Raw genomic sequence first — 24,524 nt, forward strand, 5'->3', positions numbered from 1 at the left:
CGCTGCCCACCCCCAGCGCGTCGCTGCCTGCCGCTGACTGCGCACGCGCGGGACGCTCGCCCTTTGACCCCAGCCAGGGGCCGCCCTCCCCCACAACCCCTTTCAGCTGCGCCCCCCCCCTCGCCCTGTGGGTGGGCTGCCGCCTATTCCCCCGGGCCAGGGCTGGGGCACAGCCAGTGTATGGGGCGTCTCTCTCTGGGGATGTGTCCCATGGGTGGGGTGGGGTGGCCTGGTTTGGGGGGCGCTGAAGAAATCAGTCCCCTCCATCTCCTACCTCTGGAAAACGCCCAAGCCCGTGGAGAACTGCCGGCACCGCTTCGTGGGGGCCGGGACCCTCCTCCGTGTCCTCCTGTGGCCCAGTCCAAGGGGCCTGGGCCTGGCCGGGGCTGCATTGGACCCCGACCACCCTGGCGTGTGGACTCGCTAAAAATCGGCCATTAGATATTGGATTCCAGCTTCCTGGAGGTCATTTCACTAATGAGTGCACCGGAAAGAGTTTCCTAATCCATCTGTGAGGGTGGCAACTGAAAGAGAATTTTAAAGCTGACAGAATAGGCGAGGGAAGGCATAGGAGATTTCCACACCCAGCAAGGAAGACTTTCCCGAAATGGAAGAAAGAAACGAGCAAACAGAGACACCGGTAGCCCGCCCGGAAAAGAGTCTGCCCCTTAGAGAAAGCACCCTGACCGGGTTCACCCGTGGGTGGGTGGCGAGCTAGCGGCATTCAGAAGAGCGAGGCCCGCAGTCTGTGCGGAAGACACCTGCGCTCGGGTGTGTGTGGCGGCGCGATTCACAAGCAGCTCCAGATGTTAAACCAAGGAGAAGCCAGGGAGTTCCCAACGCCCCAGGTGTCCTCAGCCCACGACTGGCTGCTGTGGGAATGGGAAGCCCGGCTCCTTGTCTCAGAGCGGGGTTCCCAGGAGGATCAGGCTGAAGCTGGGACTTGGCCTCAAAGTGTCCCCTCGCATGGCCACCCCCTTCCCCTTCCTGCTCCTCTACTCCTGGTGCCCCTCCATCCAGGGGCCAGACCTTAAAGAGTCACCGCAAGAGAATCCTGGTCCCAAAGGAGCCTTCTGGGGGACCGGTGCTGAGAGAGGTTGTGGGCATGGCCCGCTGGGGCTCTGCCCGACCCAGGGCTGAGAGATGCCACCTCCCAGCTCTGGGTCCCTGCAGGAAGTGTTGGCAAGCACAGGGCCGGTCCTCCAAAGGCCCAGGTGCAGGGAGCCCAGGCCAAGCAGCCTGTGGAAGAAGCCACTTGCCGTGCCACCCCGGGAACAGGACTGCAGGCCCCGGCCCTTCCCACCTCCTCCTCCTCCTCCTCCTCCTCCTCCCCCCCGCCCCCCCCCACAGGGCACAGGGCTCAGAGACACCTCAGACTCTTGCTACCCAAAGTGCAAAGGGCATCAGTTGCTCCTCCAACCCCCCAGCCCAGCAGACCACGTTGTCCAGCCAGCCCCCGGGCCTCCCTGGGGTGCCCAGCACAAAAGTGCAGACACCCACCGGACCCTCAGTCTCAGTTTTCGGAGGTTTTTGCCACTCTAAGGACCCGCAGGCCGGCTGGGCCTTCGGGCAGGACAGAGAGCCCCGGAATCCGACTTGGAGAGCTGCGTGTACGTCCCCATCAGGAGGCGGTCCCCACCTCCGCGGCTCTCCCCTTGCGGGGAGCGGCAGCCCAGCCGGCAGCCGCAGGGCCTCAGGGAAGACACCAGGCTGGGCCCCCGCGGCACAGCGGGGGCACGTCCCCCGCACTCACGCGACTTAGGGACGGCTGCTGGAGACTGCTGCGGCCACCCTGCTGCCGGGTTTCTGGAGGGCTTCCTGGAAGCAGCGTCCACACCAAGCCCTTGGAAGGCCCAGGCGACGGAGGAGCCGGTCAGGCAGGGGCCGAGGACGGTGAGAGGCCGGGCGGGAAGGAGCATGTCAGGCAGGGGCAGAGGACGGTGACAGGCCGGGCGGGGAGGAGCCGGTCAGGCGGGGGCCCAGGACAGTGACGGGCCTGGCCGGGGAGGAGCGCGTCAGGCAGGGGCAGAGGAGACGGGCTGGGTAAGGGTTAGGGTGACAGTTAGGGCACAATTCACAATCGCAAAGACGTGGAAGCGACCCGAGTGCCCATCCATCCAGGAGTGCATTAATAAAATGTGGCGCGTGGACACCACGGAGTGCCATTCGGCTGTGAGGAGCAGCGGTGAGAGGGCGCCTCTCGTGTTCTCCTGGCCAGAGCTGGAACCCGTTCCAGTAAGCCAGGTATCCCAAGAATGGACACACGAGCACCACGTGAGCGCGCTCACCAGCAAATTGGTACGAACGGATGGACGCCTAAGTGGACAGAGAGGAATCACCTTCATCGGGTGGGTGTCGGGCGGGTGGGGGGAGGGGAGGGGCATACACATCCATTAGGCATGGGGTGGGTGCGCACCGACTGGGGGATGGGCGCACTTGAAGCTCTGACCCGAGGGGGGAGGCTTGGAGAGGGCAAGGCACCCGACCTTAACATTGGTACCCCCACAATACGCTGCAACAACATGAGAGGTATATGAATAAGAACACAGGGGGGGCCGGGCGCGGTGGCTCACGCCTGTAATCCTAGCTCTCTGGGAGGCCGAGGCGGGCGGATTGCTCCAGGTCAGGAGTTCGAAACCAGCCTGAGCAAGAGCGAGACCCCCGTCTCTACTAAAAATAGAAAGAAATTAATTGGCCAACTAATATATATAGAAAAACACAGCCGGGCGTGGTGGTGCATGCCTGTAGTCCCAACTACTCGGGAGGCTGAGGCAGCAGGATTGCTTGAGCCCGGAGATTGAGGTTGCCGTGAGCTAGGCTGACGCCATGGCACTCACTCTAGCCTGGGCAGCAAAACGAGACTCTGTCTCAAAAAAAAAAAAAAAAAAAAAAAAAAAGAACACAGGGGGGAGGGGGGCACGGGCAACACATGTCACCTGAATACTTGTACTCCCATCATCTGCTTGAAAAGAGAGAGAAAAGAAAATGCAATCATAGAGGTAAGAGACACTTTTTAAAAATCATGAATCCGAAGAGAAAAGTAAAAGGAGGCCTGTGGAGCAGGTCTGGGTGTGACTCCGGATCCCCCAACATCAGGTGCCACCACCAAAGATTCCTGCGTGTAGCCCATAGAACCCCAAAAGCAACGGGACGAGTTCTGGTCACATACTCCCTCAAAATGACATCCTGGCCTTCTTCTGGAACTCCCTCCCCTCTCAGACTCTCAAGGTTTCCTCCAGCGTGTCGGTTCCCACAGAGCAGACCTTTGGTCTGAGACCTGACAGTCCAGATGCCACGCATGCTGCCGCGTGGCGGCGGTGTCGCGGCTTGGGACAAGAGGAGGCCCCACGGTGCGGGCTGGGGCGCCAGGCACCGCGGGCGGGCGCTGAGGGTGGGGGTGACCCCCACCCCGGGCCGCCGCCGCGCTCCCAGAAAGGGGACAGAACAAGAGGCAAAAAAAAAAAAAAAAAAAAAAAGCAGCAGCCTGTGGCACCCGGTATTCCCAGGCGGTCTCCCATCCAAGTACTAACCAGGCCCGACCCCGCTTAGCTTCCGAGACCAGACGAGATCGAGGGCGTTCAGGGTGGTGTGGCCCTAGACGGCGGCGGCGGAGGGCGCCCCTGCCCCGCTCAAGAAGCCGAGCCTCTCTGGGCTTCCCCGCCGCCGCCTCCCGCCCCAGGCCCCGCGCCGGGCCGGGCCGGTTGAGTTCGCCGGCCGGGTCCCGCGGGCTCCCAGGGACGGGGGTGATGGGCGGGGCGGGGCGGGGCGGGGCGGGGCGGGGCGGGGGGCTGTCTCTCTATACACACACACACACACTCACACTCACTCACACTCACACAAGATGCGCCTCCACGGCTGGACTCGCCAAGGTGGAGCCCTCCCAGCCCCCCTCGTCTCCTCGCCCGGCCTCCTTCACCTACCCGCTGCCCACCCCCAGCGCGTCGCTGCCTGCCGCTGACTGCGCACGCGCGGGACGCTCGCCCTTTGACCCCAGCCAGGGGCCGCCCTCCCCCACAACCCCTTTCAGCTGCGCCCCCCCCCTCGCCCTGTGGGTGGGCTGCCGCCTATTCCCCCGGGCCAGGGCTGGGGCACAGCCAGTGTATGGGGCGTCTCTCTCTGGGGATGTGTCCCATGGGTGGGGTGGGGTGGCCTGGTTTGGGGGGCGCTGAAGAAATCAGTCCCCTCCATCTCCTACCTCTGGAAAACGCCCAAGCCCGTGGAGAACTGCCGGCACCGCTTCGTGGGGGCCGGGACCCTCCTCCGTGTCCTCCTGTGGCCCAGTCCAAGGGGCCTGGGCCTGGCCGGGGCTGCATTGGACCCCGACCACCCTGGCGTGTGGACTCGCTAAAAATCGGCCATTAGATATTGGATTCCAGCTTCCTGGAGGTCATTTCACTAATGAGTGCACCGGAAAGAGTTTCCTAATCCATCTGTGAGGGTGGCAACTGAAAGAGAATTTTAAAGCTGACAGAATAGGCGAGGGAAGGCATAGGAGATTTCCACACCCAGCAAGGAAGACTTTCCCGAAATGGAAGAAAGAAACGAGCAAACAGAGACACCGGTAGCCCGCCCGGAAAAGAGTCTGCCCCTTAGAGAAAGCACCCTGACCGGGTTCACCCGTGGGTGGGTGGCGAGCTAGCGGCATTCAGAAGAGCGAGGCCCGCAGTCTGTGCGGAAGACACCTGCGCTCGGGTGTGTGTGGCGGCGCGATTCACAAGCAGCTCCAGATGTTAAACCAAGGAGAAGCCAGGGAGTTCCCAACGCCCCAGGTGTCCTCAGCCCACGACTGGCTGCTGTGGGAATGGGAAGCCCGGCTCCTTGTCTCAGAGCGGGGTTCCCAGGAGGATCAGGCTGAAGCTGGGACTTGGCCTCAAAGTGTCCCCTCGCATGGCCACCCCCTTCCCCTTCCTGCTCCTCTACTCCTGGTGCCCCTCCATCCAGGGGCCAGACCTTAAAGAGTCACCGCAAGAGAATCCTGGTCCCAAAGGAGCCTTCTGGGGGACCGGTGCTGAGAGAGGTTGTGGGCATGGCCCGCTGGGGCTCTGCCCGACCCAGGGCTGAGAGATGCCACCTCCCAGCTCTGGGTCCCTGCAGGAAGTGTTGGCAAGCACAGGGCCGGTCCTCCAAAGGCCCAGGTGCAGGGAGCCCAGGCCAAGCAGCCTGTGGAAGAAGCCACTTGCCGTGCCACCCCGGGAACAGGACTGCAGGCCCCGGCCCTTCCCACCTCCTCCTCCTCCTCCTCCTCCTCCTCCCCCCCGCCCCCCCCCACAGGGCACAGGGCTCAGAGACACCTCAGACTCTTGCTACCCAAAGTGCAAAGGGCATCAGTTGCTCCTCCAACCCCCCAGCCCAGCAGACCACGTTGTCCAGCCAGCCCCCGGGCCTCCCTGGGGTGCCCAGCACAAAAGTGCAGACACCCACCGGACCCTCAGTCTCAGTTTTCGGAGGTTTTTGCCACTCTAAGGACCCGCAGGCCGGCTGGGCCTTCGGGCAGGACAGAGAGCCCCGGAATCCGACTTGGAGAGCTGCGTGTACGTCCCCATCAGGAGGCGGTCCCCACCTCCGCGGCTCTCCCCTTGCGGGGAGCGGCAGCCCAGCCGGCAGCCGCAGGGCCTCAGGGAAGACACCAGGCTGGGCCCCCGCGGCACAGCGGGGGCACGTCCCCCGCACTCACGCGACTTAGGGACGGCTGCTGGAGACTGCTGCGGCCACCCTGCTGCCGGGTTTCTGGAGGGCTTCCTGGAAGCAGCGTCCACACCAAGCCCTTGGAAGGCCCAGGCGACGGAGGAGCCGGTCAGGCAGGGGCCGAGGACGGTGAGAGGCCGGGCGGGAAGGAGCATGTCAGGCAGGGGCAGAGGACGGTGACAGGCCGGGCGGGGAGGAGCCGGTCAGGCGGGGGCCCAGGACAGTGACGGGCCTGGCCGGGGAGGAGCGCGTCAGGCAGGGGCAGAGGAGACGGGCTGGGTAAGGGTTAGGGTGACAGTTAGGGCACAATTCACAATCGCAAAGACGTGGAAGCGACCCGAGTGCCCATCCATCCAGGAGTGCATTAATAAAATGTGGCGCGTGGACACCACGGAGTGCCATTCGGCTGTGAGGAGCAGCGGTGAGAGGGCGCCTCTCGTGTTCTCCTGGCCAGAGCTGGAACCCGTTCCAGTAAGCCAGGTATCCCAAGAATGGACACACGAGCACCACGTGAGCGCGCTCACCAGCAAATTGGTACGAACGGATGGACGCCTAAGTGGACAGAGAGGAATCACCTTCATCGGGTGGGTGTCGGGCGGGTGGGGGGAGGGGAGGGGCATACACATCCATTAGGCATGGGGTGGGTGCGCACCGACTGGGGGATGGGCGCACTTGAAGCTCTGACCCGAGGGGGGAGGCTTGGAGAGGGCAAGGCACCCGACCTTAACATTGGTACCCCCACAATACGCTGCAACAACATGAGAGGTATATGAATAAGAACACAGGGGGGGCCGGGCGCGGTGGCTCACGCCTGTAATCCTAGCTCTCTGGGAGGCCGAGGCGGGCGGATTGCTCCAGGTCAGGAGTTCGAAACCAGCCTGAGCAAGAGCGAGACCCCCGTCTCTACTAAAAATAGAAAGAAATTAATTGGCCAACTAATATATATAGAAAAACACAGCCGGGCGTGGTGGTGCATGCCTGTAGTCCCAACTACTCGGGAGGCTGAGGCAGCAGGATTGCTTGAGCCCGGAGATTGAGGTTGCCGTGAGCTAGGCTGACGCCATGGCACTCACTCTAGCCTGGGCAGCAAAACGAGACTCTGTCTCAAAAAAAAAAAAAAAAAAAAAAAAAAAGAACACAGGGGGGAGGGGGGCACGGGCAACACATGTCACCTGAATACTTGTACTCCCATCATCTGCTTGAAAAGAGAGAGAAAAGAAAATGCAATCATAGAGGTAAGAGACACTTTTTAAAAATCATGAATCCGAAGAGAAAAGTAAAAGGAGGCCTGTGGAGCAGGTCTGGGTGTGACTCCGGATCCCCCAACATCAGGTGCCACCACCAAAGATTCCTGCGTGTAGCCCATAGAACCCCAAAAGCAACGGGACGAGTTCTGGTCACATACTCCCTCAAAATGACATCCTGGCCTTCTTCTGGAACTCCCTCCCCTCTCAGACTCTCAAGGTTTCCTCCAGCGTGTCGGTTCCCACAGAGCAGACCTTTGGTCTGAGACCTGACAGTCCAGATGCCACGCATGCTGCCGCGTGGCGGCGGTGTCGCGGCTTGGGACAAGAGGAGGCCCCACGGTGCGGGCTGGGGCGCCAGGCACCGCGGGCGGGCGCTGAGGGTGGGGGTGACCCCCACCCCGGGCCGCCGCCGCGCTCCCAGAAAGGGGACAGAACAAGAGGCAAAAAAAAAAAAAAAAAAAAAAAAAGCAGCAGCCTGTGGCACCCGGTATTCCCAGGCGGTCTCCCATCCAAGTACTAACCAGGCCCGACCCCGCTTAGCTTCCGAGACCAGACGAGATCGGGGGCGTTCAGGGTGGTGTGGCCCTAGACGGCGGCGGCGGAGGGCGCCCCTGCCCCGCTCAAGAAGCCGAGCCTCTCTGGGCTTCCCCGCCGCCGCCTCCCGCCCCAGGCCCCGCGCCGGGCCGGGCCGGTTGAGTTCGCCGGCCGGGTCCCGCGGGCTCCCAGGGACGGGGGTGATGGGCGGGGCGGGGCGGGGCGGGGCGGGGCGGGGCGGGGGGCTGTCTCTCTATACACACACACACACACTCACACTCACTCACACTCACACAAGATGCGCCTCCACGGCTGGACTCGCCAAGGTGGAGCCCTCCCAGCCCCCCTCGTCTCCTCGCCCGGCCTCCTTCACCTACCCGCTGCCCACCCCCAGCGCGTCGCTGCCTTGACTGCGCACGCGCGGGACGCTCGCCCTTTGACCCCAGCCAGGGGCCGCCCTCCCCCACAACCCCTTTCAGCTGCGCCCCCCCCCTCGCCCTGTGGGTGGGCTGCCGCCTATTCCCCCGGGCCAGGGCTGGGGCACAGCCAGTGTATGGGGCGTCTCTCTCTGGGGATGTGTCCCATGGGTGGGGTGGGGTGGCCTGGTTTGGGGGGCGCTGAAGAAATCAGTCCCCTCCATCTCCTACCTCTGGAAAACGCCCAAGCCCGTGGAGAACTGCCGGCACCGCTTCGTGGGGGCCGGGACCCTCCTCCGTGTCCTCCTGTGGCCCAGTCCAAGGGGCCTGGGCCTGGCCGGGGCTGCATTGGACCCCGACCACCCTGGCGTGTGGACTCGCTAAAAATCGGCCATTAGATATTGGATTCCAGCTTCCTGGAGGTCATTTCACTAATGAGTGCACCGGAAAGAGTTTCCTAATCCATCTGTGAGGGTGGCAACTGAAAGAGAATTTTAAAGCTGACAGAATAGGCGAGGGAAGGCATAGGAGATTTCCACACCCAGCAAGGAAGACTTTCCCGAAATGGAAGAAAGAAACGAGCAAACAGAGACACCGGTAGCCCGCCCGGAAAAGAGTCTGCCCCTTAGAGAAAGCACCCTGACCGGGTTCACCCGTGGGTGGGTGGCGAGCTAGCGGCATTCAGAAGAGCGAGGCCCGCAGTCTGTGCGGAAGACACCTGCGCTCGGGTGTGTGTGGCGGCGCGATTCACAAGCAGCTCCAGATGTTAAACCAAGGAGAAGCCAGGGAGTTCCCAACGCCCCAGGTGTCCTCAGCCCACGACTGGCTGCTGTGGGAATGGGAAGCCCGGCTCCTTGTCTCAGAGCGGGGTTCCCAGGAGGATCAGGCTGAAGCTGGGACTTGGCCTCAAAGTGTCCCCTCGCATGGCCACCCCCTTCCCCTTCCTGCTCCTCTACTCCTGGTGCCCCTCCATCCAGGGGCCAGACCTTAAAGAGTCACCGCAAGAGAATCCTGGTCCCAAAGGAGCCTTCTGGGGGACCGGTGCTGAGAGAGGTTGTGGGCATGGCCCGCTGGGGCTCTGCCCGACCCAGGGCTGAGAGATGCCACCTCCCAGCTCTGGGTCCCTGCAGGAAGTGTTGGCAAGCACAGGGCCGGTCCTCCAAAGGCCCAGGTGCAGGGAGCCCAGGCCAAGCAGCCTGTGGAAGAAGCCACTTGCCGTGCCACCCCGGGAACAGGACTGCAGGCCCCGGCCCTTCCCACCTCCTCCTCCTCCTCCTCCTCCTCCCCCCCGCCCCCCCCCACAGGGCACAGGGCTCAGAGACACCTCAGACTCTTGCTACCCAAAGTGCAAAGGGCATCAGTTGCTCCTCCAACCCCCCCGCCCAGCAGACCACGTTGTCCAGCCAGCCCCCGGGCCTCCCTGGGGTGCCCAGCACAAAAGTGCAGACACCCACCGGACCCTCAGTCTCAGTTTTCGGAGGTTTTTGCCACTCTAAGGACCCGCAGGCCGGCTGGGCCTTCGGGCAGGACAGAGAGCCCCGGAATCCGACTTGGAGAGCTGCGTGTACGTCCCCATCAGGAGGCGGTCCCCACCTCCGCGGCTCTCCCCTTGCGGGGAGCGGCAGCCCAGCCGGCAGCCGCAGGGCCTCAGGGAAGACACCAGGCTGGGCCCCCGCGGCACAGCGGGGGCACGTCCCCCGCACTCACGCGACTTAGGGACGGCTGCTGGAGACTGCTGCGGCCACCCTGCTGCCGGGTTTCTGGAGGGCTTCCTGGAAGCAGCGTCCACACCAAGCCCTTGGAAGGCCCAGGCGACGGAGGAGCCGGTCAGGCAGGGGCCGAGGACGGTGAGAGGCCGGGCGGGAAGGAGCATGTCAGGCAGGGGCAGAGGACGGTGACAGGCCGGGCGGGGAGGAGCCGGTCAGGCGGGGGCCCAGGACAGTGACGGGCCTGGCCGGGGAGGAGCGCGTCAGGCAGGGGCAGAGGAGACGGGCTGGGTAAGGGTTAGGGTGACAGTTAGGGCACAATTCACAATCGCAAAGACGTGGAAGCGACCCGAGTGCCCATCCATCCAGGAGTGCATTAATAAAATGTGGCGCGTGGACACCACGGAGTGCCATTCGGCTGTGAGGAGCAGCGGTGAGAGGGCGCCTCTCGTGTTCTCCTGGCCAGAGCTGGAACCCGTTCCAGTAAGCCAGGTATCCCAAGAATGGACACACGAGCACCACGTGAGCGCGCTCACCAGCAAATTGGTACGAACGGATGGACGCCTAAGTGGACAGAGAGGAATCACCTTCATCGGGTGGGTGTCGGGCGGGTGGGGGGAGGGGAGGGGCATACACATCCATTAGGCATGGGGTGGGTGCGCACCGACTGGGGGATGGGCGCACTTGAAGCTCTGACCCGAGGGGGGAGGCTTGGAGAGGGCAAGGCACCCGACCTTAACATTGGTACCCCCACAATACGCTGCAACAACATGAGAGGTATATGAATAAGAACACAGGGGGGGCCGGGCGCGGTGGCTCACGCCTGTAATCCTAGCTCTCTGGGAGGCCGAGGCGGGCGGATTGCTCCAGGTCAGGAGTTCGAAACCAGCCTGAGCAAGAGCGAGACCCCCGTCTCTACTAAAAATAGAAAGAAATTAATTGGCCAACTAATATATATAGAAAAACACAGCCGGGCGTGGTGGTGCATGCCTGTAGTCCCAACTACTCGGGAGGCTGAGGCAGCAGGATTGCTTGAGCCCGGAGATTGAGGTTGCCGTGAGCTAGGCTGACGCCATGGCACTCACTCTAGCCTGGGCAGCAAAACGAGACTCTGTCTCAAAAAAAAAAAAAAAAAAAAAAAAAAGAACACAGGGGGGAGGGGGGCACGGGCAACACATGTCACCTGAATACTTGTACTCCCATCATCTGCTTGAAAAGAGAGAGAAAAGAAAATGCAATCATAGAGGTAAGAGACACTTTTTAAAAATCATGAATCCGAAGAGAAAAGTAAAAGGAGGCCTGTGGAGCAGGTCTGGGTGTGACTCCGGATCCCCCAACATCAGGTGCCACCACCAAAGATTCCTGCGTGTAGCCCATAGAACCCCAAAAGAAACGGGACGAGTTCTGGTCACATACTCCCTCAAAATGACATCCTGGCCTTCTTCTGGAACTCCCTCCCCTCTCAGACTCTCAAGGTTTCCTCCAGCGTGTCGGTTCCCACAGAGCAGACCTTTGGTCTGAGACCTGACAGTCCAGATGCCACGCATGCTGCCGCGTGGCGGCGGTGTCGCGGCTTGGGACAAGAGGAGGCCCCACGGTGCGGGCTGGGGCGCCAGGCACCGCGGGCGGGCGCTGAGGGTGGGGGTGACCCCCACCCCGGGCCGCCGCCGCGCTCCCAGAAAGGGGACAGAACAAGAGGCAAAAAAAAAAAAAAAAAAAAAAAGCAGCAGCCTGTGGCACCCGGTATTCCCAGGCGGTCTCCCATCCAAGTACTAACCAGGCCCGACCCCGCTTAGCTTCCGAGACCAGACGAGATCGGGGGCGTTCAGGGTGGTGTGGCCCTAGACGGCGGCGGCGGAGGGCGCCCCTGCCCCGCTCAAGAAGCCGAGCCTCTCTGGGCTTCCCCGCCGCCGCCTCCCGCCCCAGGCCCCGCGCCGGGCCGGGCCGGTTGAGTTCGCCGGCCGGGTCCCGCGGGCTCCCAGGGACGGGGGTGATGGGCGGGGCGGGGCGGGGCGGGGCGGGGCGGGGGGCTGTCTCTCTATACACACACACACACACTCACACTCACTCACACTCACACAAGATGCGCCTCCACGGCTGGACTCGCCAAGGTGGAGCCCTCCCAGCCCCCCTCGTCTCCTCGCCCGGCCTCCTTCACCTACCCGCTGCCCACCCCCAGCGCGTCGCTGCCTGCCGCTGACTGCGCACGCGCGGGACGCTCGCCCTTTGACCCCAGCCAGGGGCCGCCCTCCCCCACAACCCCTTTCAGCTGCGCCCCCCCCCTCGCCCTGTGGGTGGGCTGCCGCCTATTCCCCCGGGCCAGGGCTGGGGCACAGCCAGTGTATGGGGCGTCTCTCTCTGGGGATGTGTCCCATGGGTGGGGTGGGGTGGCCTGGTTTGGGGGGCGCTGAAGAAATCAGTCCCCTCCATCTCCTACCTCTGGAAAACGCCCAAGCCCGTGGAGAACTGCCGGCACCGCTTCGTGGGGGCCGGGACCCTCCTCCGTGTCCTCCTGTGGCCCAGTCCAAGGGGCCTGGGCCTGGCCGGGGCTGCATTGGACCCCGACCACCCTGGCGTGTGGACTCGCTAAAAATCGGCCATTAGATATTGGATTCCAGCTTCCTGGAGGTCATTTCACTAATGAGTGCACCGGAAAGAGTTTCCTAATCCATCTGTGAGGGTGGCAACTGAAAGAGAATTTTAAAGCTGACAGAATAGGCGAGGGAAGGCATAGGAGATTTCCACACCCAGCAAGGAAGACTTTCCCGAAATGGAAGAAAGAAACGAGCAAACAGAGACACCGGTAGCCCGCCCGGAAAAGAGTCTGCCCCTTAGAGAAAGCACCCTGACCGGGTTCACCCGTGGGTGGGTGGCGAGCTAGCGGCATTCAGAAGAGCGAGGCCCGCAGTCTGTGCGGAAGACACCTGCGCTCGGGTGTGTGTGGCGGCGCGATTCACAAGCAGCTCCAGATGTTAAACCAAGGAGAAGCCAGGGAGTTCCCAACGCCCCAGGTGTCCTCAGCCCACGACTGGCTGCTGTGGGAATGGGAAGCCCGGCTCCTTGTCTCAGAGCGGGGTTCCCAGGAGGATCAGGCTGAAGCTGGGACTTGGCCTCAAAGTGTCCCCTCGCATGGCCACCCCCTTCCCCTTCCTGCTCCTCTACTCCTGGTGCCCCTCCATCCAGGGGCCAGACCTTAAAGAGTCACCGCAAGAGAATCCTGGTCCCAAAGGAGCCTTCTGGGGGACCGGTGCTGAGAGAGGTTGTGGGCATGGCCCGCTGGGGCTCTGCCCGACCCAGGGCTGAGAGATGCCACCTCCCAGCTCTGGGTCCCTGCAGGAAGTGTTGGCAAGCACAGGGCCGGTCCTCCAAAGGCCCAGGTGCAGGGAGCCCAGGCCAAGCAGCCTGTGGAAGAAGCCACTTGCCGTGCCACCCCGGGAACAGGACTGCAGGCCCCGGCCCTTCCCACCTCCTCCTCCTCCTCCTCCTCCTCCCCCCCGCCCCCCCCCACAGGGCACAGGGCTCAGAGACACCTCAGACTCTTGCTACCCAAAGTGCAAAGGGCATCAGTTGCTCCTCCAACCCCCCCGCCCAGCAGACCACGTTGTCCAGCCAGCCCCCGGGCCTCCCTGGGGTGCCCAGCACAAAAGTGCAGACACCCACCGGACCCTCAGTCTCAGTTTTCGGAGGTTTTTGCCACTCTAAGGACCCGCAGGCCGGCTGGGCCTTCGGGCAGGACAGAGAGCCCCGGAATCCGACTTGGAGAGCTGCGTGTACGTCCCCATCAGGAGGCGGTCCCCACCTCCGCGGCTCTCCCCTTGCGGGGAGCGGCAGCCCAGCCGGCAGCCGCAGGGCCTCAGGGAAGACACCAGGCTGGGCCCCCGCGGCACAGCGGGGGCACGTCCCCCGCACTCACGCGACTTAGGGACGGCTGCTGGAGACTGCTGCGGCCACCCTGCTGCCGGGTTTCTGGAGGGCTTCCTGGAAGCAGCGTCCACACCAAGCCCTTGGAAGGCCCAGGCGACGGAGGAGCCGGTCAGGCAGGGGCCGAGGACGGTGAGAGGCCGGGCGGGAAGGAGCATGTCAGGCAGGGGCAGAGGACGGTGACAGGCCGGGCGGGGAGGAGCCGGTCAGGCGGGGGCCCAGGACAGTGACGGGCCTGGCCGGGGAGGAGCGCGTCAGGCAGGGGCAGAGGAGACGGGCTGGGTAAGGGTTAGGGTGACAGTTAGGGCACAATTCACAATCGCAAAGACGTGGAAGCGACCCGAGTGCCCATCCATCCAGGAGTGCATTAATAAAATGTGGCGCGTGGACACCACGGAGTGCCATTCGGCTGTGAGGAGCAGCGGTGAGAGGGCGCCTCTCGTGTTCTCCTGGCCAGAGCTGGAACCCGTTCCAGTAAGCCAGGTATCCCAAGAATGGACACACGAGCACCACGTGAGCGCGCTCACCAGCAAATTGGTACGAACGGATGGACGCCTAAGTGGACAGAGAGGAATCACCTTCATCGGGTGGGTGTCGGGCGGGTGGGGGGAGGGGAGGGGCATACACATCCATTAGGCATGGGGTGGGTGCGCACCGACTGGGGGATGGGCGCACTTGAAGCTCTGACCCGAGGGGGGAGGCTTGGAGAGGGCAAGGCACCCGACCTTAACATTGGTACCCCCACAATACGCTGCAACAACATGAGAGGTATATGAATAAGAACACAGGGGGGGCCGGGCGCGGTGGCTCACGCCTGTAATCCTAGCTCTCTGGGAGGCCGAGGCGGGCGGATTGCTCCAGGTCAGGAGTTCGAAACCAGCCTGAGCAAGAGCGAGACCCCCGTCTCTACTAAAAATAGAAAGAAATTAATTGGCCAACTAATATATATAGAAAAACACAGCCGGGCGTGGTGGTGCATGCCTGTAGTCCCAACTACTCGGGAGGCTGAGGCAGCAGGATTGCTTGAGCCCGGAGATTGAGGTTGCCGTGAGCTAGGCTGACGCCATGGCACTCACTCTAGCCTGGGCAGCAAAACGAGACTCTGTCTCAAAAAAAAAAAAAAAAAAAAAAAGAACACAGGGGGGAGGGGGGCACGGGCAACACATGTCACCTGAATACTTGTACTCCCATCATCTGCTTGAAAAGAGAGAGAAAAGAAAATGCAATCATAGAGGTAAGAGACACTTTTTAAAAATCATGAATCCGAAGAGAAAAGTAAAAGGAGGCCTGTGGAGCAGGTCTGGGTGTGACTCCGGATCCCCCAACATCAGGTGCCACCACCAAAGATTCCTGCGTGTAGCCCATAGAACCCCAAAAGAAACGGGACGAGTTCTGGTCACATACTCCCTCAAAATGACATCCTGGCCTTCTTCTGGAACTCCCTCCCCTCTCAGACTCTCAAGGTTTCCTCCAGCGTGTCGGTTCCCACAGAGCAGACCTTTGGTCTGAGACCTGACAGTCCAGATGCCACGCATGCTGCCGCGTGGCGGCGGTGTCGCGGCTTGGGACAAGAGGAGGCCCCACGGTGCGGGCTGGGGCGCCAGGCACCGCGGGCGGGCGCTGAGGGTGGGGGTGACCCCCACCCCGGGCCGCCGCCGCGCTCCCAGAAAGGGGACAGAACAAGAGGCAAAAAAAAAAAAAAAAAAAAAAAGCAGCAGCCTGTGGCACCCGGTATTCCCAGGCGGTCTCCCATCCAAGTACTAACCAGGCCCGACCCCGCTTAGCTTCCGAGACCAGACGAGATCGGGGGCGTTCAGGGTGGTGTGGCCCTAGACGGCGGCGGCGGAGGGCGCCCCTGCCCCGCTCAAGAAGCCGAGCCTCTCTGGGCTTCCCCGCCGCCGCCTCCCGCCCCAGGCCCCGCGCCGGGCCGGGCCGGTTGAGTTCGCCGGCCGGGTCCCGCGGGCTCCCAGGGACGGGGGTGATGGGCGGGGCGGGGCGGGGCGGGGCGGGGCGGGGGGCTGTCTCTCTATACACACACACACACTCACACTCACTCACACTCACACAAGATGCGCCTCCACGGCTGGACTCGCCAAGGTGGAGCCCTCCCAGCCCCCCTCGTCTCCTCGCCCGGCCTCCTTCACCTACCCGCTGCCCACCCCCAGCGCGTCGCTGCCTGCCGCTGACTGCGCACGCGCGGGACGCTCGCCCTTTGACCCCAGCCAGGGGCCGCCCTCCCCCACAACCCCTTTCAGCTGCGCCCCCCCCCTCGCCCTGTGGGTGGGCTGCCGCCTATTCCCCCGGGCCAGGGCTGGGGCACAGCCAGTGTATGGGGCGTCTCTCTCTGGGGATGTGTCCCATGGGTGGGGTGGGGTGGCCTGGTTTGGGGGGCGCTGAAGAAATCAGTCCCCTCCATCTCCTACCTCTGGAAAACGCCCAAGCCCGTGGAGAACTGCCGGCACCGCTTCGTGGGGGCCGGGACCCTCCTCCGTGTCCTCCTGTGGCCCAGTCCAAGGGGCCTGGGCCTGGCCGGGGCTGCATTGGACCCCGACCACCCTGGCGTGTGGACTCGCTAAAAATCGGCCATTAGATATTGGATTCCAGCTTCCTGGAGGTCATTTCACTAATGAGTGCACCGGAAAGAGTTTCCTAATCCATCTGTGAGGGTGGCAACTGAAAGAGAATTTTAAAGCTGACAGAATAGGCGAGGGAAGGCATAGGAGATTTCCACACCCAGCAAGGAAGACTTTCCCGAAATGGAAGAAAGAAACGAGCAAACAGAGACACCGGTAGCCCGCCCGGAAAAGAGTCTGCCCCTTAGAGAAAGCACCCTGACCGGGTTCACCCGTGGGTGGGTGGCGAGCTAGCGGCATTCAGAAGAGCGAGGCCCGCAGTCTGTGCGGAAGACACCTGCGCTCGGGTGTGTGTGGCGGCGCGATTCACAAGCAGCTCCAGATGTTAAACCAAGGAGAAGCCAGGGAGTTCCCAACGCCCCAGGTGTCCTCAGCCCACGACTGGCTGCTGTGGGAATGGGAAGCCCGGCTCCTTGTCTCAGAGCGGGGTTCCCAGGAGGATCAGGCTGAAGCTGGGACTTGGCCTCAAAGTGTCCCCTCGCATGGCCACCCCCTTCCCCTTCCTGCTCCTCTACTCCTGGTGCCCCTCCATCCAGGGGCCAGACCTTAAAGAGTCACCGCAAGAGAATCCTGGTCCCAAAGGAGCCTTCTGGGGGACCGGTGCTGAGAGAGGTTGTGGGCATGGCCCGCTGGGGCTCTGCCCGACCCAGGGCTGAGAGATGCCACCTCCCAGCTCTGGGTCCCTGCAGGAAGTGTTGGCAAGCACAGGGCCGGTCCTCCAAAGGCCCAGGTGCAGGGAGCCCAGGCCAAGCAGCCTGTGGAAGAAGCCACTTGCCGTGCCACCCCGGGAACAGGACTGCAGGCCCCGGCCCTTCCCACCTCCTCCTCCTCCTCCTCCTCCTCCCCCCCGCCCCCCCCCACAGGGCACAGGGCTCAGAGACACCTCAGACTCTTGCTACCCAAAGTGCAAAGGGCATCAGTTGCTCCTCCAACCCCCCCGCCCAGCAGACCACGTTGTCCAGCCAGCCCCCGGGCCTCCCTGGGGTGCCCAGCACAAAAGTGCAGACACCCACCGGACCCTCAGTCTCAGTTTTCGGAGGTTTTTGCCACTCTAAGGACCCGCAGGCCGGCTGGGCCTTCGGGCAGGACAGAGAGCCCCGGAATCCGACTTGGAGAGCTGCGTGTACGTCCCCATCAGGAGGCGGTCCCCACCTCCGCGGCTCTCCCCTTGCGGGGAGCGGCAGCCCAGCCGGCAGCCGCAGGGCCTCAGGGAAGACACCAGGCTGGGCCCCCGCGGCACAGCGGGGGCACGTCCCCCGCACTCACGCGACTTAGGGACGGCTGCTGGAGACTGCTGCGGCCACCCTGCTGCCGGGTTTCTGGAGGGCTTCCTGGAAGCAGCGTCCACACCAAGCCCTTGGAAGGCCCAGGCGACGGAGGAGCCGGTCAGGCAGGGGCCGAGGACGGTGAGAGGCCGGGCGGGAAGGAGCATGTCAGGCAGGGGCAGAGGACGGTGACAGGCCGGGCGGGGAGGAGCCGGTCAGGCGGGGGCCCAGGACAGTGACGGGCCTGGCCGGGGAGGAGCGCGTCAGGCAGGGGCAGAGGAGACGGGCTGGGTAAGGGTTAGGGTGACAGTTAGGGCACAATTCACAATCGCAAAGACGTGGAAGCGACCCGAGTGCCCATCCATCCAGGAGTGCATTAATAAAATGTGGCGCGTGGACACCACGGAGTGCCATTCGGCTGTGAGGAGCAGCGGTGAGAGGGCGCCTCTCGTGTTCTCCTGGCCAGAGCTGGAACCCGTTCCAGTAAGCCAGGTATCCCAAGAATGGACACACGAGCACCACGTGAGCGCGCTCACCAGCAAATTGGTACGAACGGATGGACGCCTAAGTGGACAGAGAGGAATCACCTTCATCGGGTGGGTGTCGGGCGGGTGGGGGGAGGGGAGGGGCATACACATCCATTAGGCATGGGGTGGGTGCGCACCGACTGGGGGATGGGCGCACTTGAAGCTCTGACCCGAGGGGGGAGGCTTGGAGAGGGCAAGGCACCCGACCTTAACATTGGTACCCCCACAATACGCTGCAACAACATGAGAGGTATATGAATAAGAACACAGGGGGGGCCGGGCGCGGTGGCTCACGCCTGTAATCCTAGCTCTCTGGGAGGCCGAGGCGGGCGGATTGCTCCAGGTCAGGAGTTCGAAACCAGCCTGAGCAAGAGCGAGACCCCCGTCTCTACTAAAAATAGAAAGAAATTAATTGGCCAACTAATATATATAGAAAAACACAGCCGGGCGTGGTGGTGCATGCCTGTAGTCCCAACTACTCGGGAGGCTGAGGCAGCAGGATTGCTTGAGCCTGGAGATTGAGGTTGCCGTGAGCTAGGCTGACGCCATGGCACTCACTCTAGCCTGGGCAGCAAAACGAGACTCTGTCTCAAAAAAAAAAAAAAAAAAAAAAAAAAGAACACAGGGGGGAGGGGGGCACGGGCAACACATGTCACCTGAATACTTGTACTCCCATCATCTGCTTGAAAAGAGAGAGAAAAGAAAATGCAATCATAGAGGTAAGAGACACTTTTTAAAAATCATGAATCCGAAGAGAAAAGTAAAAGGAGGCCTGTGGAGCAGGTCTGGGTGTGACTCCGGATCCCCCAACATCAGGTGCCACCACCAAAGATTCCTGCGTGTAGCCCATAGAACCCCAAAAGCAACGGGACGAGTTCTGGTCACATACTCCCTCAAAATGACATCCTGGCCTTCTTCTGGAACTCCCTCCCCTCTCAGACTCTCAAGGTTTCCTCCAGCGTGTCGGTTCCCACAGAGCAGACCTTTGGTCTGAGACCTGACAGTCCAGATGCCACGCATGCTGCCGCGTGGCGGCGGTGTCGCGGCTTGGGACAAGAGGAGGCCCCACGGTGCGGGCTGGGGCGCCAGGCACCGCGGGCGGGCGCTGAGGGTGGGGGTGACCCCCACCCCGGGCCGCCGCCGCGCTCCCAGAAAGGGGACAGAACAAGAGGCAAAAAAAAAAAAAAAAAAAAAAAAGCAGCAGCCTGTGGCACCCGGTATTCCCAGGCGGTCTCCCATCCAAGTACTAACCAGGCCCGACCCCGCTTAGCTTCCGAGACCAGACGAGATCGGGGGCGTTCAGGGTGGTGTGGCCCTAGACGGCGGCGGCGGAGGGCGCCCCTGCCCCGCTCAAGAAGCCGAGCCTCTCTGGGCTTCCCCGCCGCCGCCTCCCGCCCCAGGCCCCGCGCCGGGCCGGGCCGGTTGAGTTCGCCGGCCGGGTCCCGCGGGCTCCCAGGGACGGGGGTGATGGGCGGGGCGGGGCGGGGCGGGGCGGGGCGGGGGGCTGTCTCTCTATACACACACACACACTCACACTCACTCACACTCACACAAGATGCGCCTCCACGGCTGGACTCGCCAAGGTGGAGCCCTCCCAGCCCCCCTCGTCTCCTCGCCCGGCCTCCTTCACCTACCCGCTGCCCACCCCCAGCGCGTCGCTGCCTGCCGCTGACTGCGCACGCGCGGGACGCTCGCCCTTTGACCCCAGCCAGGGGCCGCCCTCCCCCACAACCCCTTTCAGCTGCGCCCCCCCCCTCGCCCTGTGGGTGGGCTGCCGCCTATTCCCCCGGGCCAGGGCTGGGGCACAGCCAGTGTATGGGGCGTCTCTCTCTGGGGATGTGTCCCATGGGTGGGGTGGGGTGGCCTGGTTTGGGGGGCGCTGAAGAAATCAGTCCCCTCCATCTCCTACCTCTGGAAAACGCCCAAGCCCGTGGAGAACTGCCGGCACCGCTTCGTGGGGGCCGGGACCCTCCTCCGTGTCCTCCTGTGGCCCAGTCCAAGGGGCCTGGGCCTGGCCGGGGCTGCATTGGACCCCGACCACCCTGGCGTGTGGACTCGCTAAAAATCGGCCATTAGATATTGGATTCCAGCTTCCTGGAGGTCATTTCACTAATGAGTGCACCGGAAAGAGTTTCCTAATCCATCTGTGAGGGTGGCAACTGAAAGAGAATTTTAAAGCTGACAGAATAGGCGAGGGAAGGCATAGGAGATTTCCACACCCAGCAAGGAAGACTTTCCCGAAATGGAAGAAAGAAACGAGCAAACAGAGACACCGGTAGCCCGCCCGGAAAAGAGTCTGCCCCTTAGAGAAAGCACCCTGACCGGGTTCACCCGTGGGTGGGTGGCGAGCTAGCGGCATTCAGAAGAGCGAGGCCCGCAGTCTGTGCGGAAGACACCTGCGCTCGGGTGTGTGTGGCGGCGCGATTCACAAGCAGCTCCAGATGTTAAACCAAGGAGAAGCCAGGGAGTTCCCAACGCCCCAGGTGTCCTCAGCCCACGACTGGCTGCTGTGGGAATGGGAAGCCCGGCTCCTTGTCTCAGAGCGGGGTTCCCAGGAGGATCAGGCTGAAGCTGGGACTTGGCCTCAAAGTGTCCCCTCGCATGGCCACCCCCTTCCCCTTCCTGCTCCTCTACTCCTGGTGCCCCTCCATCCAGGGGCCAGACCTTAAAGAGTCACCGCAAGAGAATCCTGGTCCCAAAGGAGCCTTCTGGGGGACCGGTGCTGAGAGAGGTTGTGGGCATGGCCCGCTGGGGCTCTGCCCGACCCAGGGCTGAGAGATGCCACCTCCCAGCTCTGGGTCCCTGCAGGAAGTGTTGGCAAGCACAGGGCCGGTCCTCCAAAGGCCCAGGTGCAGGGAGCCCAGGCCAAGCAGCCTGTGGAAGAAGCCACTTGCCGTGCCACCCCGGGAACAGGACTGCAGGCCCCGGCCCTTCCCACCTCCTCCTCCTCCTCCTCCTCCTCCCCCCCGCCCCCCCCCACAGGGCACAGGGCTCAGAGACACCTCAGACTCTTGCTACCCAAAGTGCAAAGGGCATCAGTTGCTCCTCCAACCCCCCCGCCCAGCAGACCACGTTGTCCAGCCAGCCCCCGGGCCTCCCTGGGGTGCCCAGCACAAAAGTGCAGACACCCACCGGACCCTCAGTCTCAGTTTTCGGAGGTTTTTGCCACTCTAAGGACCCGCAGGCCGGCTGGGCCTTCGGGCAGGACAGAGAGCCCCGGAATCCGACTTGGAGAGCTGCGTGTACGTCCCCATCAGGAGGCGGTCCCCACCTCCGCGGCTCTCCCCTTGCGGGGAGCGGCAGCCCAGCCGGCAGCCGCAGGGCCTCAGGGAAGACACCAGGCTGGGCCCCCGCGGCACAGCGGGGGCACGTCCCCCGCACTCACGCGACTTAGGGACGGCTGCTGGAGACTGCTGCGGCCACCCTGCTGCCGGGTTTCTGGAGGGCTTCCTGGAAGCAGCGTCCACACCAAGCCCTTGGAAGGCCCAGGCGACGGAGGAGCCGGTCAGGCAGGGGCCGAGGACGGTGAGAGGCCGGGCGGGAAGGAGCATGTCAGGCAGGGGCAGAGGACGGTGACAGGCCGGGCGGGGAGGAGCCGGTCAGGCGGGGGCCCAGGACAGTGACGGGCCTGGCCGGGGAGGAGCGCGTCAGGCAGGGGCAGAGGAGACGGGCTGGGTAAGGGTTAGGGTGACAGTTAGGGCACAATTCACAATCGCAAAGACGTGGAAGCGACCCGAGTGCCCATCCATCCAGGAGTGCATTAATAAAATGTGGCGCGTGGACACCACGGAGTGCCATTCGGCTGTGAGGAGCAGCGGTGAGAGGGCGCCTCTCGTGTTCTCCTGGCCAGAGCTGGAACCCGTTCCAGTAAGCCAGGTATCCCAAGAATGGACACACGAGCACCACGTGAGCGCGCTCACCAGCAAATTGGTACGAACGGATGGACGCCTAAGTGGACAGAGAGGAATCACCTTCATCGGGTGGGTGTCGGGCGGGTGGGGGGAGGGGAGGGGCATACACATCCATTAGGCATGGGGTGGGTGCGCACCGACTGGGGGATGGGCGCACTTGAAGCTCTGACCCGAGGGGGGAGGCTTGGAGAGGGCAAGGCACCCGACCTTAACATTGGTACCCCCACAATACGCTGCAACAACATGAGAGGTATATGAATAAGAACACAGGGGGGGCCGGGCGCGGTGGCTCACGCCTGTAATCCTAGCTCTCTGGGAGGCCGAGGCGGGCGGATTGCTCCAGGTCAGGAGTTCGAAACCAGCCTGAGCAAGAGCGAGACCCCCGTCTCTACTAAAAATAGAAAGAAATTAATTGGCCAACTAATATATATAGAAAAACACAGCCGGGCGTGGTGGTGCATGCCTGTAGTCCCAACTACTCGGGAGGCTGAGGCAGCAGGATTGCTTGAGCCCGGAGATTGAGGTTGCCGTGAGCTAGGCTGACGCCATGGCACTCACTCTAGCCTGGGCAGCAAAACGAGACTCTGTCTCAAAAAAAAAAAAAAAAAAAAAAAAAAGAACACAGGGGGGAGGGGGGCACGGGCAACACATGTCACCTGAATACTTGTACTCCCATCATCTGCTTGAAAAGAGAGAGAAAAGAAAATGCAATCATAGAGGTAAGAGACACTTTTTAAAAATCATGAATCCGAAGAGAAAAGTAAAAGGAGGCCTGTGGAGCAGGTCTGGGTGTGACTCCGGATCCCCCAACATCAGGTGCCACCACCAAAGATTCCTGCGTGTAGCCCATAGAACCCCAAAAGCAACGGGACGAGTTCTGGTCACATACTCCCTCAAAATGACATCCTGGCCTTCTTCTGGAACTCCCTCCCCTCTCAGACTCTCAAGGTTTCCTCCAGCGTGTCGGTTCCCACAGAGCAGACCTTTGGTCTGAGACCTGACAGTCCAGATGCCACGCATGCTGCCGCGTGGCGGCGGTGTCGCGGCTTGGGACAAGAGGAGGCCCCACGGTGCGGGCTGGGGCGCCAGGCACCGCGGGCGGGCGCTGAGGGTGGGGGTGACCCCCACCCCGGGCCGCCGCCGCGCTCCCAGAAAGGGGACAGAACAAGAGGCAAAAAAAAAAAAAAAAAAAAAAAGCAGCAGCCTGTGGCACCCGGTATTCCCAGGCGGTCTCCCATCCAAGTACTAACCAGGCCCGACCCCGCTTAGCTTCCGAGACCAGACGAGATCGGGGGCGTTCAGGGTGGTGTGGCCCTAGACGGCGGCGGCGGAGGGCGCCCCTGCCCCGCTCAAGAAGCCGAGCCTCTCTGGGCTTCCCCGCCGCCGCCTCCCGCCCCAGGCCCCGCGCCGGGCCGGGCCGGTTGAGTTCGCCGGCCGGGTCCCGCGGGCTCCCAGGGACGGGGGTGATGGGCGGGGCGGGGCGGGGCGGGGCGGGGCGGGGGGCTGTCTCTCTATACACACACACACACTCACACTCACTCACACTCACACAAGATGCGCCTCCACGGCTGGACTCGCCAAGGTGGAGCCCTCCCAGCCCCCCTCGTCTCCTCGCCCGGCCTCCTTCACCTACCCGCTGCCCACCCCCAGCGCGTCGCTGCCTGCCGCTGACTGCGCACGCGCGGGACGCTCGCCCTTTGACCCCAGCCAGGGGCCGCCCTCCCCCACAACCCCTTTCAGCTGCGCCCCCCCCCTCGCCCTGTGGGTGGGCTGCCGCCTATTCCCCCGGGCCAGGGCTGGGGCACAGCCAGTGTATGGGGCGTCTCTCTCTGGGGATGTGTCCCATGGGTGGGGTGGGGTGGCCTGGTTTGGGGGGCGCTGAAGAAATCAGTCCCCTCCATCTCCTACCTCTGGAAAACGCCCAAGCCCGTGGAGAACTGCCGGCACCGCTTCGTGGGGGCCGGGACCCTCCTCCGTGTCCTCCTGTGGCCCAGTCCAAGGGGCCTGGGCCTGGCCGGGGCTGCATTGGACCCCGACCACCCTGGCGTGTGGACTCGCTAAAAATCGGCCATTAGATATTGGATTCCAGCTTCCTGGAGGTCATTTCACTAATGAGTGCACCGGAAAGAGTTTCCTAATCCATCTGTGAGGGTGGCAACTGAAAGAGAATTTTAAAGCTGACAGAATAGGCGAGGGAAGGCATAGGAGATTTCCACACCCAGCAAGGAAGACTTTCCCGAAATGGAAGAAAGAAACGAGCAAACAGAGACACCGGTAGCCCGCCCGGAAAAGAGTCTGCCCCTTAGAGAAAGCACCCTGACCGGGTTCACCCGTGGGTGGGTGGCGAGCTAGCGGCATTCAGAAGAGCGAGGCCCGCAGTCTGTGCGGAAGACACCTGCGCTCGGGTGTGTGTGGCGGCGCGATTCACAAGCAGCTCCAGATGTTAAACCAAGGAGAAGCCAGGGAGTTCCCAACGCCCCAGGTGTCCTCAGCCCACGACTGGCTGCTGTGGGAATGGGAAGCCCGGCTCCTTGTCTCAGAGCGGGGTTCCCAGGAGGATCAGGCTGAAGCTGGGACTTGGCCTCAAAGTGTCCCCTCGCATGGCCACCCCCTTCCCCTTCCTGCTCCTCTACTCCTGGTGCCCCTCCATCCAGGGGCCAGACCTTAAAGAGTCACCGC

General features: G+C 62.9%; 5 non-coding genes and 1 pseudogene across 5 annotated transcripts; all 6 read right to left on the reverse strand.

The window, feature by feature from the left end:
- Window positions 1–3,481: 3,481 nt before the first annotated feature.
- LOC142867805 (uncharacterized) lies at window positions 3,482–3,600 on the reverse strand (annotated as a pseudogene).
- A 3,804-nt stretch (window positions 3,601–7,404) lies between these two features.
- LOC142867762 (5S ribosomal RNA) lies at window positions 7,405–7,523 on the reverse strand. The gene has a single exon (XR_012917119.1). It is a non-coding gene; the product is annotated as a 5S ribosomal RNA (ribosomal RNA).
- Window positions 7,524–11,316: 3,793 nt separating this feature from the next.
- On the reverse strand, window positions 11,317–11,435 carry LOC142867763 (5S ribosomal RNA). Its single transcript, XR_012917120.1, has one exon. It is a non-coding gene; the product is annotated as a 5S ribosomal RNA (ribosomal RNA).
- A 3,790-nt stretch (window positions 11,436–15,225) lies between these two features.
- On the reverse strand, window positions 15,226–15,344 carry LOC142867764 (5S ribosomal RNA). The gene has a single exon (XR_012917121.1). It is a non-coding gene; the product is annotated as a 5S ribosomal RNA (ribosomal RNA).
- A 3,792-nt stretch (window positions 15,345–19,136) lies between these two features.
- On the reverse strand, window positions 19,137–19,255 carry LOC142867765 (5S ribosomal RNA). The gene has a single exon (XR_012917122.1). It is a non-coding gene; the product is annotated as a 5S ribosomal RNA (ribosomal RNA).
- Window positions 19,256–23,046: 3,791 nt separating this feature from the next.
- Window positions 23,047–23,165, reverse strand: LOC142867766 (5S ribosomal RNA). The gene has a single exon (XR_012917123.1). It is a non-coding gene; the product is annotated as a 5S ribosomal RNA (ribosomal RNA).
- Window positions 23,166–24,524: the final 1,359 nt, after the last annotated feature.

Source organism: Microcebus murinus, unplaced genomic scaffold (genome assembly GCF_040939455.1).
Source record: "Microcebus murinus isolate Inina unplaced genomic scaffold, M.murinus_Inina_mat1.0 scaf020_hap2_Mmur4.0, whole genome shotgun sequence".
Taxonomy (NCBI): domain Eukaryota; kingdom Metazoa; phylum Chordata; class Mammalia; order Primates; family Cheirogaleidae; genus Microcebus; species Microcebus murinus.